The sequence below is a fragment of the Meriones unguiculatus genome, chromosome 14 (genome assembly GCF_030254825.1).
Source record: "Meriones unguiculatus strain TT.TT164.6M chromosome 14, Bangor_MerUng_6.1, whole genome shotgun sequence".
In the NCBI taxonomy this organism is placed as follows: Eukaryota; Metazoa; Chordata; class Mammalia; order Rodentia; family Muridae; genus Meriones; species Meriones unguiculatus.
Genome location: NC_083361.1, coordinates 72,473,506 through 72,491,816, shown reverse-complemented (window position 1 = coordinate 72,491,816; position 18,311 = coordinate 72,473,506). Strand labels below are relative to the sequence as shown.

The 18,311-nt window shown below is 38.5% G+C and overlaps 1 protein-coding gene across 6 annotated transcripts in view; it reads left to right on the top strand.

Moving 5' to 3' along the window:
• Zfand6 (zinc finger AN1-type containing 6) overlaps positions 1-18,311 on the top strand; it is a 68,022-nt gene that overhangs the window by 16,748 nt on the left and 32,963 nt on the right. The window lies entirely within an intron of this gene.

Genomic DNA, 18,311 nt, shown 5'->3' with positions numbered 1-18,311 from the left:
TGATTTTAACTCCTTCATTTGTCTATATGAATCAGACACATTTGTTCTGTTTTTGCAGAGCTGTGAATCTAACCACAGGGTTTTGAACCTGCTGGGGAAATTCCCTTCCATTAGCCACATGAGCAGCCAGTCCCTCCATCTCTTTTTTTAAATTTAACTTAATTTAATGTGTGAGTGTTCTACCTGCATGCATGTATGGCATGTGCCTGTTGTATGAGGATGTCAGAAGAGGGCATCAGACTCCCTAGAACTGGAGCTGCACAAGGTTGTGAGCCCCTGTGTGTCCGCTGGGAACCCTACCTGGATCAGGTCCACTTCAAGCATTTAATTGTAACCAGCAAGGGCTATTAACCACAAAGTCTTCTCCCTTACCTACCTGTACTAAATCTTGATGTGTGTGGCTTGGTCTTTGTTTTCACAAGTGGAATTGCTTGGTCATATGATAGGAAGTAAGAAATTATTAAACTGTTTTTCTTTCGCTTGCATTAGTAATTCATTAAAATTGTTTCCCCTCATCAGCACTTGGTATGATCAGATTTAAAATTTTAATCATCCTAGTGGATATAGAGCAGATACCTCACTGTGATGCTAATTCACACTTCCTATTAATAAAGTTCATAGCAAATGCTAATACCCTACTTCTAGCTGGATGTAGTCTCCTGTCTTTCCAGTTCTCGTTTTACTGAGACTCAAAATGTCTTGCCTCATCTTTTCCTTTAGTTTCTGGTTCCTTCTTGAGACTCATTTCTTCCAGGACTCTTGGTTTGTAAGGCCTGTGACCACTTCTGCCATCTACTGTGCTTCTAAACCTCATCTACCATAGGAAAATACATACATTTATGATTTTTGACACAGCTATCATATTTGTGTAATTTTTAAATATTTTACTCAAGATAAAACTTTCTGTTTTGATTTTATTTCAGACTTTATGCAGAAGTTGTGTGGAGCCCTACTCTGCCTTATGTTCTGTCCTCCGTTCCAGTTTGGCTTGCTCTGTCATACTCTGTGTGTGTGCACATGGGAATCGGTTCTCAGCAAGCTGGAGACATGTACCCCAAGTACTTTTTGCTTCCTTAGAACAGAGTATTCTTTTATTGAGATTAAGCTATCAAAATTCATGAGTTGATGTTTGTGAATAGTATTACCTAATCTTGTATCTCTGTTCAGCTTTGTCAATATACCAACAGTATCTTTTATAACTTTTTTTTGCCATGGATCTGAAAGTAGGAGGGAATAAAAAAGGATCTAAATAGGAGAGCAAAATTTGAACCAGAGAGAAGTTCTGACCAAAATATATAAGTGTATGAAGTGATTAAAGTATGAAGGTTTCACTGTGAGCTTTATAATTTACACTGCATTCGGCCTTGTGTGTCCTTTTAGGTCATAGCCTTTTCCCATCCTATTGTGTTGGTAGTTTAAGCTGTTGTTGCTTTGACGTCTGTAATATCTCTCAGTTCATAGTTACCATCCAGATTATCATGGGATTTCCTCAGCTTTCTGTTTCTACCTTCCTAGTTCACAAATACCTGTACCTTCCTCCTCATTCTTTTCATGATAGAAAATCATATTTCTCCTGGGTAAGGAAATTCTCTTTATATGTACAATAGGCCATTGCTTTTTAACACAGTAGATAATGGTAGCTTTTTAAATTTAAATTAATTAAAATTAAGTGAAATTAAAAGGTTTGGAAACTCCTTGGGGCTCATTGATACTGTATTTGATAGCATGAGTTTAGATTCCTTTATTTCCTAACATCTGAAGGATTTTGTAAGAGGCCCACCATGATCTTGGGATTTTTCATCTTTGTATCTTCATGTGTCAAACAGTCATATGTGTGAGAGAGAGAGAAAAAAGAAAGAAGAGAAAGAGAGGTTTTGGTCAATGAATTACATGCATTTTTTTTCCAAATACCCTATTTTCTGCCTTAATCACCTTTACATAGTTCTGCTTGGTATGAGTGGACCTTTCATATATTTCTGATAGAAGGATACTCAGATTTTACAACTTCTTTTCTTCACTTGTCATACAAGATGGTTCAATATATTCAATATATTTGCCTTTGTGCTAAAGAGCAGCACAGTGGGACCATGCAGTGCTTACCTTTGTCTCCTCATATTTCACATTCAAATGAATATTGAATTGAAATTTAGGCTCCTATATTTTTTCTTAGAGTTAATATGCCATTTGTGTAGCTTCCCATGGCTGTGACAGAGACTAGCCGTCCCTGTAACTGCCTGAGCTCTTTCTTTCTACCGTGTCTCCTTTGGGATAGTTTGAACTCTAGACCTTGATGTGTGTGTAAGTGCTTGACCTGTGTTTTATTATTCTTCTGCCCATCTAGAATCCAGCCTGTAGGAATTTATACCTTAGGAATAGCAGGTCACAGTGGCTCTCTCACACTTGGTTGAATCATAGCATTGTGCTTTTTTTAAGTCCAGAATGTCTATTTTGATTTAAAATACTAACCAGGCAATATCGATCATAAAATAATCTCCTGTGACATAGCAAGTAGTCTCTGTGTCCTGCAGCTTCCCTTCTTTGGTTAGGTTAATGTGGGTTAGTTTGTTCAGTCTTTTCTTGTTTTTCATATTGTATTGTGGTTTGCTAACTTTCTTAGTTTTGTAATAATAGTGGCTATTCCTTATTTAAATTATACAACTCTGAAGCTGTTCTTATGTTGCGAATCTGCTAACTGGTAGAACAGGAATTATAACCATGTGCTTGTGTGTACATACACTCTGTGTGTGTGTGTGTGTGTGTGTGTGTGTGTGTGTGTATCTACCCTCAACCCAGGTATGGTTAATACTTGATCTTCAGGGAAATACTTCTTGAAATGAATAATTAGTGACCGTGACTCATGTATCAGAATCTGTGTCTTACCCTGTAATTGATTGGTCTTTTAAATGGAATGTCTGTGTTCAGATCATTGCTTTACCCCTGCTGTGGGTGGACTATTCCTTGAGTCCTACAAACGTCCAAATGAGAGAAGCTTAAGAGTACCAATACCAAGTGTTAGATTCTTTAGAAGTGAGGGGTTTGTACAAAGTAATTGGGTCACTGAGGTCATAATTAGGTCGGGAGTGAATTGGTCCATGGGAGTGGAATTCCTCTGAGAATGGTAGTTATAAAGGAGCAACCATGGCTTCATAATCTGGCTTCCTGTCTTGATATGTGATTTCTTCCGCATGGCTCCTGCCAATTGCTGTGCCATCTGCCATGAGGCCCTCACTAGAGGTCAAACCTCTGGGGTCACCCAATCTTGGCCTTTCAGAATCAAAACAAGCTAAGTAACCTCTTTGTAAAGTATGTGTGTATTTTGTTGCAGGGACAGAAAACAGACTACTACAGTGACTTGCTAGCTGTGTGATATGAGTCAGCTCTATCATTTCTCTAATTTCTCAACTATGAAGTTTCTACCTCCAAAGGACATTGTGAAGATTAGAGGGAACAATTCAAAGCATTTATCATGAAAGTCCTCTTCTGTTCTCATCTTGTCCTGCTATGAGCTTGCTGGCAGCTTCTACAGTCTGTTCTACCCTATTGTCTTTTTTACTCACAGAGGCAGTAAGCTACCTAAGTAAATTTCCAGTAGACAGTTCTGCAGAGAGAACCCAGCCAGCCAGACATGGAGACACACCTGTAATTCTTATGTTGGTGTTAAGTAGTGAGAGACCCTCTCTCAGCCCCCACCCCTACCTCTACCTCCCCCAAAAGAACCAGAAGAAAGGTCTTAAGTAGAGTTGTATTGGAGAGGTGTTTGTTCCCTGCTTCTAGTTAGAATACTGAAATTGGAGCTTGGGAGCATAAAATGACAAGTAGCAGGTAATGGGGTATTGCGATTTTTTTCCCTCTAGGAGCTGTATTCCTTTGGGTAGCATAGTTTTTTGTTGTTTGGTTGTTTATTTGTTTATATGTGTTACTGTTTTGCTTGTACATATATCTGTTTAGCATCGGCATACCTGGTGTCAAGGTCAGAAGAGGGCATTGGACCCCTGGATCTGCTATGTGGGTGCTGAGAATTGAATTTAGTCCCTCTGCAAGAACAATATGTGCTCTTAACCTCTGAACCATCTTTGTAATTCTAGGCAGTACAGTCTTAATTATTTTCTTTTTACTTAAAAAATTTTTGGAACATTTAGAAATTCTATTTTTTGGCATTCATAAAATATAAGGCCATATTTCTGGAGCAGCACCCAAAATTAAAATGTTCCTTTGCTAGACTTGTCAGTGGTGGCAGAGGTGGTAACAACTTCCTGATGTGTATAACAGTCTGTGTTTTTTTGTTTGTTTTGTTTTGTTGTTTTTCAACATAATATTTTTATTGATTCTCTGGGAATTTCACATCATGTACCCTAATCACACTCACTTCCCACTCCTTCCTGTCCATTCCCCCACCTTTTTGACCCCCTCCCAAGAGTTAAAAAATAAAAATACGGTTAAAAAAATAGAAAAAAAAAGACGTCTAATTTGTGTTATCTATATACTCACTGGAGCATGGTCAAACTCTCATTGGCCTGACACTGCAATAGAACTGAGTCCTTCCTCTCCCATATCCCCATCAGATGCCATCAATTCTGAGTTCTTTTCGTACACCTCCAATCAGGGAAAGCTGAATTCTTGACTGCAGTAAGGAATTTCAAGGTGGAATAATCTGAAGCTGACATGGAGTTTATTAAAAAAGATGGTTTTGTGTTTTGTTTGTTGTTTTGTTTTGTTTTAATGTGGTTTTAAGTGCAGAGAAAGAGAGGCACTTGGAAAGCATAAGGCACACCCAAGTATGTGTATAAGCTTCTCAAGGTAGAGCTGTGCTTTGTTGTAGTCACAGTAATCATACATGTGACTTTGTGAGTTTCAGAGCTATGATCTTCAAAGGGTTGCTGAGAAATGTAAATGAGGGGCCAGATAGTGAAGGGACTTCCCATAAAGGCTAATGATGGGTTTGTTTCCCAGGACCCACATGGTAGAAAGTGAGCTGACTTCCATAAGAATACTGTGAAATGTGTGAGTCCACACATCAAATAAATGTAATACTTTTAAAAAATGTAAATAAGATACAGGAAAATTCCTGAGGTAAAAGACAGGATTATAGTAAATAAGGTGACACTGTAGATCACAGGGATGCTAGAATTTTGGCTAACTTCACTATAAACAAAAGTTAATAGTCCTTGTTGAGAGTCTCAGAAAATATCCAAGAAAGGAGTAAGACCACACCTGAGACTCTAAATTCTAAGGCTTTAAGCCTGGTTCCTTTATTACTGTTTTAACATTATTTGAAAATATCTCCATGTAAAATGAATGTCTTCACAACAGATTTGTTATTTATGCTGGATCTTGAGTCTCAGCGACAATAGACTTCACACAGTCTCTGGAGTGACTACTTTTCTATCTATCCCATATTTCCATAATCTCCCCTCTCTTGCTGCCCTACCTCAAACCCACCAAAAGTTTTGGGATTTTCATTAAAGTGTTCTTTGAAGTTAGGTCACAGTTCAGTAGGTTTTGATTTAGAAGGTGTTCTCATCAAAGCTCTGACTCCGTTTGCCAGGCAGAAGTCACCAGAGAAAATACTGTGGAAAAGTATTTCATCAGTGAGTCATGATAATGGTTCTCTAGGTCCAGTGACTTGTAAAGTAAAACAGGGAGATTTACTTGAGTTCAGGAGTTCAAGGCTCAGCTGGCAGTGTAGACCCTGTTTCATGGGTTGAGGGAAAGAAGGCATTGCAGGTGCTTAATGACTGGCATGCATGTGATGAAGCACCAAGCCATGAACAACAGGAATTGTTTTCTTAGAATAAACAAACGTCCCTTAAAAGAAAATAGGTTACCAGGATCTTTTTGTCCATTTGGTTTTGTTGTCAGTTTTTTAAATAAAGTATCTCATTTAGATAAAACAGTCTTTTTTAAAAAAAAATAAATGCAGTGTTACTGTAGAAATCAAGTGAAATATTTTAGATTAAAAAAAGCACTTAAGGTTACTGATTTGTCCTTAACATCCTTGATTCATTCTTCTCCTTAATAAGAAATATTCTAATTTTAATACATATTTAATTACATCCTCAGTACAACCATTAGTATTAGCAGCTGATTGCATTCCTGAGTTTGAACGTTTGCTCCTGATAGTGTAGAAATCTTCTCAGACTACAAACAAATCATTTACAATGACTAGTTAGTTGACAGATTAGAAGCTATTTTGCATTTTCAGTACCTTAACTTTTTCAGAGAGAGCACTAAATAATTTAGAGTGCTTGTCAGTATAGAGAGAATGATAATCCAGTTCACTATTGTGTGGTCATTTGATCCAGACTTACGGTAGTTCTTAAAATATGAATAATGGTAGGAAGAGTAAGTATTTCATACTGGCCAGAACCTTTGCATGTTAATGCTGAGAGAAAGGATAATGTGGATTGATTAAAAAGAGGAAAGATAACCTTGTACTGCAAGTAAATGCTTTGCACACTGCCTGCTCTTTGTTAGGACCGTAAACAGCAAAAGGGATGAGCTATTATTAAATAATGTTCCAGTCAAATAAAAAGTAGCTAAGATGTGTATACCTATACCATGTTAACCTGTCACACACAGCTCAGCATTTAAAAAAAAATCTCATTTATTTATTTATTTGATGTATATGAGCACTCTATCTGCCTGTACACCCGCATGCCAAAAGAGGTCATTAGAGGGTATAGATGGTTGTGAGCCACCGTAGAGTCGCTGGGAATTGAACACAGGTCTTCTGGAACAGACGACAGTGTTGAGCCATCTCTCCAACCCCCAGCTCAGCATTTTTATTCCACTTTTTCTTGGATTTTTATGGATGGAATCCAGGGACTTATACTTGCTGAGGAAGTACTGTGCTACTAATGCACTTTTCCAGTGGAACTGAAAATTTTTCAAAAATCATGATCTCAAGAAATCTAGTTATTTCATCATGAGCTGGCTAGTTATGTCAGTTTAACGCCTGAGTCACCTAGAGGGAGTCTCAGCTGAGAAAAATGCCTCCTTATATAAGTTCAGGCTGTAAGGCAATCCTGTAGGACATTTTCTTAATAATGATTGATGTGTGAGGACCCCACTCATTTTGGGTCTTCAGGCAATGCTACCCCTGGCTGGGTGCTATAAGAAGGCAGGCTGAGCAAGCCATGAGGAACAAACCAGTAAGCAGCACCCCTCCATCAGCTCCTATCTCCAGGTTCCTGCCCTGTTTGAGTTCCTACCCCAGCTGTCTTCAGTGTAAGCCAAACAAACCTTTTCCTCCCCAGCTTGCTTTTTGGTCACGATGTTTATCACAGCAGTAGAAGCCCTACCTGAGACATGTATTTTTTTACTTGACCTGTTTTCTGACTGGGCAAGCCACCCTTCTGATGGACTTCATAGAAGTTGATTTTAAAATTCAGAAAGAGAAAAAGAGCAAGAAAAGAAATGATTGCTTAAGATAAAAATTCTCATTCCTTCAATGTGTGAATGTCTTGAAATAATCTGAACATAGGCCTTTTGTAACTTTCTGTGAAATTCTGATACATTATACCAGCCAAGAAAAGAGCTGGGAGAGTGAAGTGCCCATGGAGCACCTGAGCCTCTGGCAGCCCTCTTAGTGTAGCAGACTCTTGGGGGCTCCTCTCCCAGTGTGAGAGAAAAGCATGCACAGTATTCTTATATGAATCAGTCAGGTTCTCACCCTCTGGAAATGATTGGGGCACAGAGAGTGAATGAATCTAGGAGTTTTCCCCAAGAGTTTTCCTGTGTATCACAGCTTTTCCACTTAACCTTAGATTTAGTACCAAAACTGGAATGAAGCCAGAGAGTACTGGCTTTGCTGGTTGGGATACACAATACATTTTCATAAGTGCAGTGAACTAAATATGGACCAAGACTTATACATGACATACTGAAAATTGTGATTCCTCAGACTTCAGTGATTTTGAGAAGACCTCTAGGAGTCAACTTCATGCTATGTGTACAGAGGAGGCTCTCAGAGAGGGTTCTTTTGTATTCCCACCAAAACCATTACCTAACTTCCCCTGGGCAGCTCCTTTTACAGTGGTGCTGTTTGCAGGACACCGTCTCTATTGTAGTCTGTAACAGTTTTTGAGAAATCCATTTTTCTTTGCTCCTTATATTTTGCCCAAAAAACTTAACTTTTACTTGTTCTTTAAGTCCTTTCACGGGAGGAAAGTATTGTGAGCAGAGAAGAGGCCTAGGTTTTCTCTATACAAATTTCTACTTTTGTGGATTGGAGAGGAAAAAAAGCACTTCCTTCCCAAGCAGGAGTACCAGAATTCTGATGCCCAAGTACCACATAAAATTACAGGGTGCAGCAGGCTACCTGTAGCTCCAGTGCTCTAGAGACAAAGATGGAACCCCTCAGGTAAGCTGAGTAGTCAGACTACCCAAATGGGCAAGCCCTGGATTCTGCCTTAATACTAAGAAGGAAAAGGATCAAATGAAGAACTCAGCGTCTGCCTCTGGCCTCCATGTATATGCACAAATTCACACATGTGTATTCATACCCAAATACCTATGCATGCACATAGATACACACACATTCAAAAGGGAAAAAAAATCTTATTTCTTTATTTATTATTTTGACAACTTCTGGCTGTCTGTGGAAATGGCTCACACTATTATAGGCACCTTTCTGTTCATCATGAGCTTCAATTTAGCTTCAGTTTTCTTTGTTTTACCTAGTCATTTGAAGATAGAGCTTGCGCTAATGTTTTGTGTGGCATGTATGTGAATGTCAGAGGACAGCTAACTTTGTGGAATTGATTCTATCCTTCCAGCTATTTTTTTTTGGGGGGGGTGTTTCTGGGGATCAAAGTCAGGCTGCCAGGCTGGTTTAGCCTAGCAATGTTTTCTTCTACAATATTGAAATTGGAAGTCCCTGTGCCCCTTTTATTTAATACTGCATTTGTTCAGTAGTTCAGAATGAAGCATATGAAATGGACCATCATCCCCCTATCAGGAGAGTAAGTACTACTACATTAGTTCAAGACAGACCATCTTGATAACTTTTTCATACATGCTTTAACCTCCACCTCCATTAATTTTTACCTAATTTCCCCTAAAAATTGAGTATTGTTAATTTGAGTATTATCACAGAGATTTAGTTATTCTTCTAAATAGTAAGACAGTGATATAGTGCTTAGTCTTAACCAACAATTTATGGTTAGTTAATAACCACATTTTTTTTAAGGTAGAGTCTTAGATGGGTGCCCTCAAACTTGCTCTCTGGCCCAAGAATGACCTTGAACTGTGTGTCCTCCCTCCTGAGTACTGGAGTTTCAGGGGTATGTGATACTATGCCCAATTTATGTTGTGCTTAGGGTCAAGCTCAAGGTCTTCATGTGTGCTGGTAAGACACTTTACCATTTGAGCTACATGGCCAGCTACTTTGTTATGTCTACCTAATCAAAAGCATTATTAATACCAAAATTGCAACTACTATTTCTCTAAAGTTTACAATGTCCCCTAACCCCCTTTTACAGAATTCTTTTAGGAATGCAATAACTCAAAACTCAAAAAAGAGACAAGGTCTAAAAGCTGTCATCAGCTGGGTATAGTGATTGCATGCCGATCTCAGCACACCAGAGGCAGGTGGTTTAGTAGTTCAAAGCCACCCTGTACTACTTGGTGAGACATATTAAAAAACAACAACGAGAAGTTGGAGTTTTCCCAAATCACTAAATGTGGGCTCCTTCCACTCTTCTTGCATTCTGATTTTGTTTTAAGACAATCTCACTGTTTAGCCCAAGCTGGCCACAAACTTTTGGCAGCCTTCCTGCCTCAGCCCAGTCTCCTTGACAGTGTGAGCCAGTATTCAGCAAACATCAGTCAGTCTTCTTACACAGCATCTAAACTAGTATGCTTGTATTATATTTCATTCGTTATTTTGTGTATGACGGGCATAAGAGCCTGAGTACTGTGTTTGTGTGGCAGAGGAGAATCCTTAGAGGATAAACAGTTCTCCCTATTCACCAGATTTACATCTGCAGGCTTGTGCATCATGTGCTTTTACTCAGTGAACCACCTCTCTGGTAGTATATGAATGCTTCTCAAAGTAAGGCAATGTTAAGCCTGAAATCACTGCCCAGAGACTACCACTCACAAATGCAATTGGCAAGAGTGTTTCATTTTGTGAAAAACTGCATGCATTGGTCAAACCATTTTACAAAATGGCAACCCTAGACAATGGCACGCAGGTCTTTTTAACGCAGGCCTTTTTATAGGAAACTGGGGGAATTTTACCAAGGGTTAGGTAATCTAAAACCTCATTGGTGGTTGCCAGGAAAGTTGCACAGGATTTCTCATTGGCTTGTGTTCAGGTGGTCAGTGGGCTGCATTCTTATGCCATGAATATTTAACTGCAGGTGAGATAAGGCTGCCTAGCACAGATGCCCCATCCTGGGATAAGATATTTTCCCATTCTGTGGTTATGTTCAGGCTGTTTTGGGTAGAGGATTTTATGGTCTTGTTCCTGGAATTGGTGATCTATAGCCTAGTTTCTGGGACTGATGACTTTTCTTTTAAAGGTAGGCCTAGTCCTAAAATGGAGACAAATTATGTTGTCCTCTCAACAAGGCTGAAGGGTATCTTTTAGAAGTGTGCACTTTCGCCTGTTAGTGGACTGAAATATTTTGTAGTTACCACCTTCACAGTAATTTAAGACCTTTTTCATTTCCACTGTAAATTTGTACTTACTGTGTTCTGTGTTAAACATTACCTTTGCCTTTATGATTCATGAAGAGTCTCAAGAATCCCCCAAAACACCGGGTGTAGTGGCGCCCTCCTTTAATCCTAGCAGAGGCAGGCAGATCTCTGTGCAATTAAAGCCAGCCTGGTCTGCAAATTGAGTCCAGAACAACCAGGGCTCTCTTACACAGAGATACCCTGTCTTGGGGGGTGGTGGGGTGGTGGGGAGGAATCCTGGAGAACTAGTGCTAGCTTTGAAAGGTTTTCAGAAACCAACTCTTTAAGAATAGAATAGGTAAGGGATTTGCATCTCTGATGCTTTTTATTCTGAGCTTTGAGACACCCATCTCAAGGTTACATAGCAAAAGATATTCAGTGATTATTTCAGAAAATTTCCAATGTTTTAAATTTTATCTCTTGAAAATGTTGGGAGTTGGATCTTGTCTACCTTCTTAAAGCGGTCTCTTGTCCCTGCCACTCTAGACTTGAAGCGAGCTGGCCCATGAGCTTCCATAGGAGTACTGGGATGTATATACACTACCGCTTGCAGCTCTGTAACACGGGTTTCACCCACTAAGCCATCTCTTTAATCTTTGGTTCTAGCCAATTTAAAAGTAGGCCTTGGGGACTTTGACTTTCTTAGATTGAGGCCAATGCTGGAGTCTAGTGGATTTCAGGTTTAAGACCAATAAAGAGCTGTTACTGAGACCTGTGCTAAAGAAGTGGAAATTGGGTCCTGGCTAACATAAAAAGCTCAATACCTAGCAGTTCATTTTGTGGTTTATCAAACCACAAGTGAATCAGAGGAGAAAAGCCTGGTCTTGAGGTGAGAGTTAGACCTGTAAGGCCTTCCCACTCCAGGAACTTGAGTTATCAAAGTTATGGCAATTCAGTATAGAGGTCAGGTCAGTGCAGATCAGTCTGATTGACTGTTAAATAGTTTCATAGTTAATGTGTTTCTACTTTTTCTTCCAGTTAAAGGAAACTTTAAAATAGGTAAAGGTGGTAATGATTTTTTTAGCATTAAAAATAGTGAAAACGCACATGCGTGCATTGTAATGGGGTGGGAAGGAGACTCTCTTGTCCACACTTGTAATTTCTGTTGACTTCTTTTTCTTAAATAACCTTTGGGTACTGTTTTATGATATAAATTTTTGAGGAGAATATAGCATAGATCAGAAAATCTTGCCAACAAAGTATTTGTCATCTACTGTACTACATTTAGACTGTCATAGTTTAACTTTTTGCTGGTTATTTAATGATAGAGAAGAAAGAAAGGAGGTAATTTTGGCCAGGTTACTGTATACTATACTGTTACATCATTTTGTCACTGACCCTACAAAAATTAATGGTGGGAAAGATGTTGGTAACTTCAGTTTTGTGAGAGTGAGTGTATTTGGTGTACTGATGTATAAAATGGAAAAATGTAAATCAAGTATTACCCTATCACACAAACCCTCTAATGTCTGTGTTAAAACACATGTTTTTAAACACGTAGGCTAGAAACTAGAAATGCCTTGGAGTGATGAACAAGGCGGGCACAAAGTATAATGGGTTGAATTTCGTGGAGTAGAATACAGCCTATTAACCTCTGCTTTCTTTTTGAGAAATGTCTGTGATTCTGTATTTAGTTTTCTCCACATACATTTATCCTACTACCTGCACATAGCATTTGTGAGATAATTGTCAGTCAGGATGAGTGACCAGAGGGACTGATTGGGAAGGGTTAGTGATTACTGGAAGCTTTTAAGAGCTCTGTTACTACCTTTTGTTGTTGCTGTTGGTTGAGTGGTAGAATTTAACATTTACATGGTGTTCTAACTGGTTAAGATTTAGGGACAGACTTATTGTCCACACGTATTGGTCTTGCAGTTTATTTCCTTCAAGACTGTATATTTTCCCTAGTGAGTGTTCAGGAAGGTGATTAACCTGGAGTATGCGTGTATCTGGGCAGTACTAATATACTTATAACTCTGATAGAGTTGAGCATAATTTTTGAACGTGAAGGGCTAGTCTTTTTAAAAACTAGCAGTTGCTGATGTTTTCCTGTGAGTTGCTTTTAAACATTTGCAGTGTTCTGTACATAAGTCACATTTAAACATTTAAAAAATATAAAATAATGTATTAAAGATTCAAACATAATTGTAAAATATTAGAATTTAAGATTCAGTCTGTTTCATATACAAAATGAAATAACCTATTAGAAAGTATATTTTGAATCTGTTCAAATACATGTGCTAAGCAACAATCTTAGTTTCTTTTCTTAAAAGTTATTGTTTGAGAATTTTGTGTATGAGTACTGTATTTACATAGTTCCTTCTCCCTCTCCTTTCTCCAACTTCTCTGCCCTTTTCTCAAACTCATGGACTCTTATTCTTTAATCATTATTGTTATTCTCATGTAAATTTAGAAATAGATCCTGTTGAGTTAATGTTGATCATATATATATGTTTTGGACTGACTGCTTGGGACTGAATCCTCTATCAAGGGGTTTGTCCCTGGAGCAGATGGATTCTCTCTTTTTCATCAATGCTTAGTGACCTGTAGCTTTTCAACTAGAGGTGGGGACATGTGAGATTTCTCCCATCCATATTGGCAAAACACCCTGTTTTAAGAGGGAGGTTAATATTAAAATAAAACAATATTCTCATTTAGAAGTGAGGATCTTTTCTTTTAGAAAGTTAAACACTTATTAGGAAAGTCCTGGCTTTCTCCTGAGCTTTAAACTTTGTTTTTATTTAAATTGTAAATTTGTAAAAATAAATTGTTATAGCTATAAGTACTCAATTTTATTTTGATAAAAGTATTTCCTTCCTAAAATATAAATATATAAGTAAAACATGATACAGCAACATTTCACTTGTGAAGGAGATACATTATAGCATGTTTGGTGATTTGTTTTTGGTTTTTCCCTATTACAGAGTATTTCAGCAAAAGGACTACTGGAAAGTTGATTCCTTCACTCAAATTCCTTATTTTAAATTAAAAAAATCATTAGTTTGTGTAGAATTTTGGCTGTTGGGACAGGCCACAGAAGAACCCTAAATGTCTCAGATACTTAGCTACAGAAGTGTTTTCTTGAGACAGGAAGCAGATATGTTTGCGTGTGTGAGTTTTAAGACGTTCCTCAATGGGTTTTTTTTTTCTCTGTAGTCTTTAGAAAAAAAGACAGGAAGGGCTTGTTTCTAGCTGGAAGCCCAACCAGTAGGTAGGTCCTCCATATAGCGTTCTGCATGATGCACTGTGAACTCTCCAGCTCCCTGAGAGAACTTGATCCTGTCTGTCTGTGTGTGTGTTTGTTTAAGAAACACACCAGTGTTTCTTAGATCTGGTCTTTCAGGTTTAAATTAGCTTAAATCTTAGGTTTGAATTGTCCTAGTTTTATTCATAGTGTATGTTATTCTGATTCTTTTATGACAGCATCATCTGCCTGCTACATTCAAGGAAGTGACCATTAGATTTAGATCTTAGAGACAAATATGAAAGCTGATATAGAGGTATGGCAGAGATAGAGGATTTAACCTACCTTTACTACCCAGGATAGAAAGCAAAGGCAGGGATTGGGATAGGAGTGAGAAAGTTTTACTATTGAGTGTTCTGTAAGATCTGATAATGTGTGCGGTAGATGTTTACAGGTCAGATCAGTCTGTTACAGAGCCTGTCTGAAAGAAGGCATAGCATTGCTGTAAAGCAAGGCCTAGAAAGAAGCAGCAGAGGGACCAGTAGATGTTCTGTCCTAGACCACTGCTACCTGGTAAAAGCTGGGATCCAGTCTAGCAGAGGAAGCGGAATGTTTCCCAATTTTTGTTAGCCCAGCTCCAATTCTTGCCTCTCCCTCCTCTGTGAGACAAAGCAGGTACATGATTTACCACTCTCCTTTCTACTGTGTTGTGAGATTTTACTAGTACAGAAACTGCTGCTTTAGGCCTCTCAGCAAGTTTTAAGGAAAAGGGCTTACGAGCAGCATGGTCATATTGTCTTTGGTGCTGAGGAACAAATTTGTAAACTTGCAAAGCAGCATTTTACTGCTGGGCCCCACCACCCACCCTGCCTCTTCCTCTGCTCTGCTGGAGTTTTTGTTGTTGTTTTTTTATCACTGGAATAGTTGTGATTTGTCTCTGGTGTTTAGATGTCAGTGATTAACATTCTGTGTCTTTTCTAGGTGCAGGATGCTCTGTATTGAATGTTTGTGTTCCTCAGCCCTTATTGATTGGCATCACAGAACATTGTTTTTAGGTGGAAGATTTGTCCTGATATTTTCTGTTGATTGATCATTAGCTATTGCTTTGGTTCTGCCTTGCTATCTGGCATAAGCAGAAATTAGTTGAATTTGGAGTTTTTAGTAAGGAGATATGCTTGCAGATTAGGAAAGGCATTGCTCTTGTAGAGTCTTACTTCTTCGACTTTGGTGAAGTATGGCAAAGGTTTCACCAGTACAGTACGGAAGGAGGGGAGGAAATTTCAAATCTGTGTAGCACAGGTTGTCATTTGTATGGCATATATCAGTGAGCACTCATCTGTGGTGGTCTGTCAGCTCCTGTTTCCTGTAACTCATTGTGGGTGATGACCATAAGTCAGCTCAACTTAGACTGGAGCTTGAATACAGTTGTAAGAAATCTAGATGCTAGTGATTATTAGACTATCAGCTTCTGTGTAAATCCTGTGTGCCACTTAGCAGGGTCTGACCTTCCTTAAGATTTTTCTGAAAGTGTTATTGTATTGTTCTAGTCAGATGTTCTTTGGTTGTGGTTATGTGTGCACAATTGCTTATATATACTTATATACACACGTGGAGACCAGGAAACAGCTTCAGAAGACGTTCACCTTGTTCTTTCAGGAAGGTTTGGTTTCTCTGACTTGGGGCCAGCCCATTAGACAAGGCTGTCTGGCCAGAGAATCCCAGGGATCCTCCTACTGAGTTCCCAGCACTGTGTTCCACTGTTCTTGTTATTTTTTATTTGGGGGTGGTCTGTTTGTTTACATGGGTTCTGGGGATCTAACACAAGTCCTGTTCTTGCACAGCAAGTATTTTTTACCAACAATCAGTGTTTTTCTTGACTTGAGAATTTGTGTGTATCATATTGTGCTACCTTGTATTCTTTTAGCATGTGAACATTAGCATATGTCCTTCCTGAGGACAAGGACATTGTATTTCATAAGAACTTTACAATAATGTTTATTTTGGTTGCTTGCCTCTTTTTTTTTTTTTTTTTTTTTTGACTAGGTCTCTCTCTGAAACATACACTGGCTTGAAACTCAAGGCAGTCTTCCTGCCTCAGTCCTAGATGCTAGGTGTATAAGCATGGATCACTATACTCCCAACACCAGTAAATGTTCATTAACTTGTTTATTTCAGTCCAGGACTACTCGCTGCCATTTTCTGACACATTTTCTTTGTCCTCACTCATGTTCTTAGGGACATTTCCTTAGGTTGTTGCTGCTGATACCACTGTTGTTGCTGTTCTTTATAGGCACTGATGCTTTTGAAGTGGGTAGCAAACATTTTGTAGACTCTCCATCAGATTGGGCTTAGCAGTGTATTCATGCCTGAGGTTAGGAAATATCTGTCTATGGTGTGAGCTTCTCATTGTACCACATTAGGAGGCATGTGTCCACCGTGTCTTTGTCAGGTATAAATTTTGGTTTTCTGATTAGTATGAGATCTGTTGGGGTCTTCTTTTTCAAAGTTATTTTTCTGTTCTACTAAGTCACCTATGGAGATGCACCTTGAAACCCAGTATTTAGTGGCCCTCATATAACCTCCACCCACCAGCTTTAACCCTCTCACAATTTATCCTGAGTCATCTACGACAGTCGTGGTGACTCAGGGGATTAATCTTAGGTCTTTAATTGTGTGAGCTGAAAACTGCAAGAGGGAACCTGTTTTCAGCTGCTGAGCCCCTTGGCTTCAAACAGTATTTAGTGTTGAGCAGGAAGCTGTCTCCTGTAATTTGTATGAATTGTTTTAAGCACTTTTGCGCTGTTTGAGATAAACCTGCTTTTTTCCTTTCTCTTTAACAGCATTTCACTCTTGTTTTTGTTATTTATTTATTTATTTTACACTTGTGTTCTTCCCCCCCCCCCCTTAAGGTTGCTCCCTCTAGTTTCCCATTTGTTACTCCAAAGAGATAGCTGGCTTCCCTGATTTATAGCCATTCTGTCATGCTCCTGGTAAAGCTGATTTACTAGTGGTATACTTGACTATTTGATGCTCAGTTCCAGACATGGCTTGCTTTAAATATAGTTGATCACTGTGACCTGTCATCTAATCAAGCTTGAGGTTAAGAGCATTGGGTTAAGGAGACAGAAAGATCCAGCCTCAGTTCTGTAGTCTGCAAAGGATGCGTGTAATGTACAGACACTTGTAAGAAAGAGGGTAGAGCATATCTGCAAAATCTTGTGTGAAAGGTTTTCTAGGAAGTTACAAACTTTGTGAAATGTTGAATTATTTCTTCAGTCGTTTTTGTTTATGTAGGTTACAAAGAAATATTTGTTTTGAATAAACTCATTTAGTCACCTTTCATAGCATAGCGTGACATATGCAGTACTTTAGCAATTAGATAATGTAAAGTATTTAAAATACTTGGAAGACATGACTTCAAAAACTATTTCTTCGTTTTTTGTTTTTTAAGTCACGCTGCATTTGCTAAGCATTTATCCTGTATTTATAAAATACTAAAGCTTGTCTTAAACTTTACTATGGATAATGAGAACAGTATAGATATATTGAAACCAGTGTTCATATAAAAATAATGGATATCTGGATTTTCAAGAACAATTTTATTGAAATTTATTTTGCCTGAAGTTTCCTGCCAATAAGAAAGAAAAACATTGAGCCATCTAAGCCTAAAATCTGTCCCTGTGTGTAGCTCTCTGTTGTAGTAGTAAGGCCAGAATTTTAAAAATAGATTGGATAAAGATACAGGCAATAATACTATTCAAGAGTACTCTGTATCAGTTTTCTGACATTCGTTTACTTATTGTGGGGACATGGTTGGAAGAGAAGTACACATATGCCACGGCATGCATGTGGAGGTCCAAGGACAATTTGAGTCAGTTTTTTCCACTAGTCGGTCTGGGGATCAAACTCAAGTCTTCAGGCTTGGCTTTGAGAGCCCTTACCAGCTGATTCATCTTTCTAGTCCCTGCATCAAATTCTTAAATGTCATTTTCATCTAGGAGTATAATTTTTTTTTAAATGGAATCTTCTAACTAAAATAGTTCTATTTGTTTCTGCAGTGCAAAAATGTCATGACTCCCTATGTATACAGTAATGAAATGGAGATAGGATTTTACCTGTAATCACCTCCTAATTTGAAAACATGGTTTTTCTAGTGTTTTGTTTAGTTCAGTTTGAGTAGGGTTACATATTTTTTACAGAAATGTATTCTTAGTTTTGAGAGGAGCCATCATCCCCCACTGTATTTGTGTGCAGCAGTGGTGGTACTGTAGGGACAGAAACTGGACCTGTACTGTAGGTCTTTCTATCACATGTCAGACATAAAGCTAGTAACTCCTATTTTCAGAACAAGACTAGGACCTTTGTCTCTAAGAGCTGTTACAGAGTTGTCCATGGAGCACTGAAGGCCCTCAACATGTAAAGATGTGGCATTAATTCTAAATAA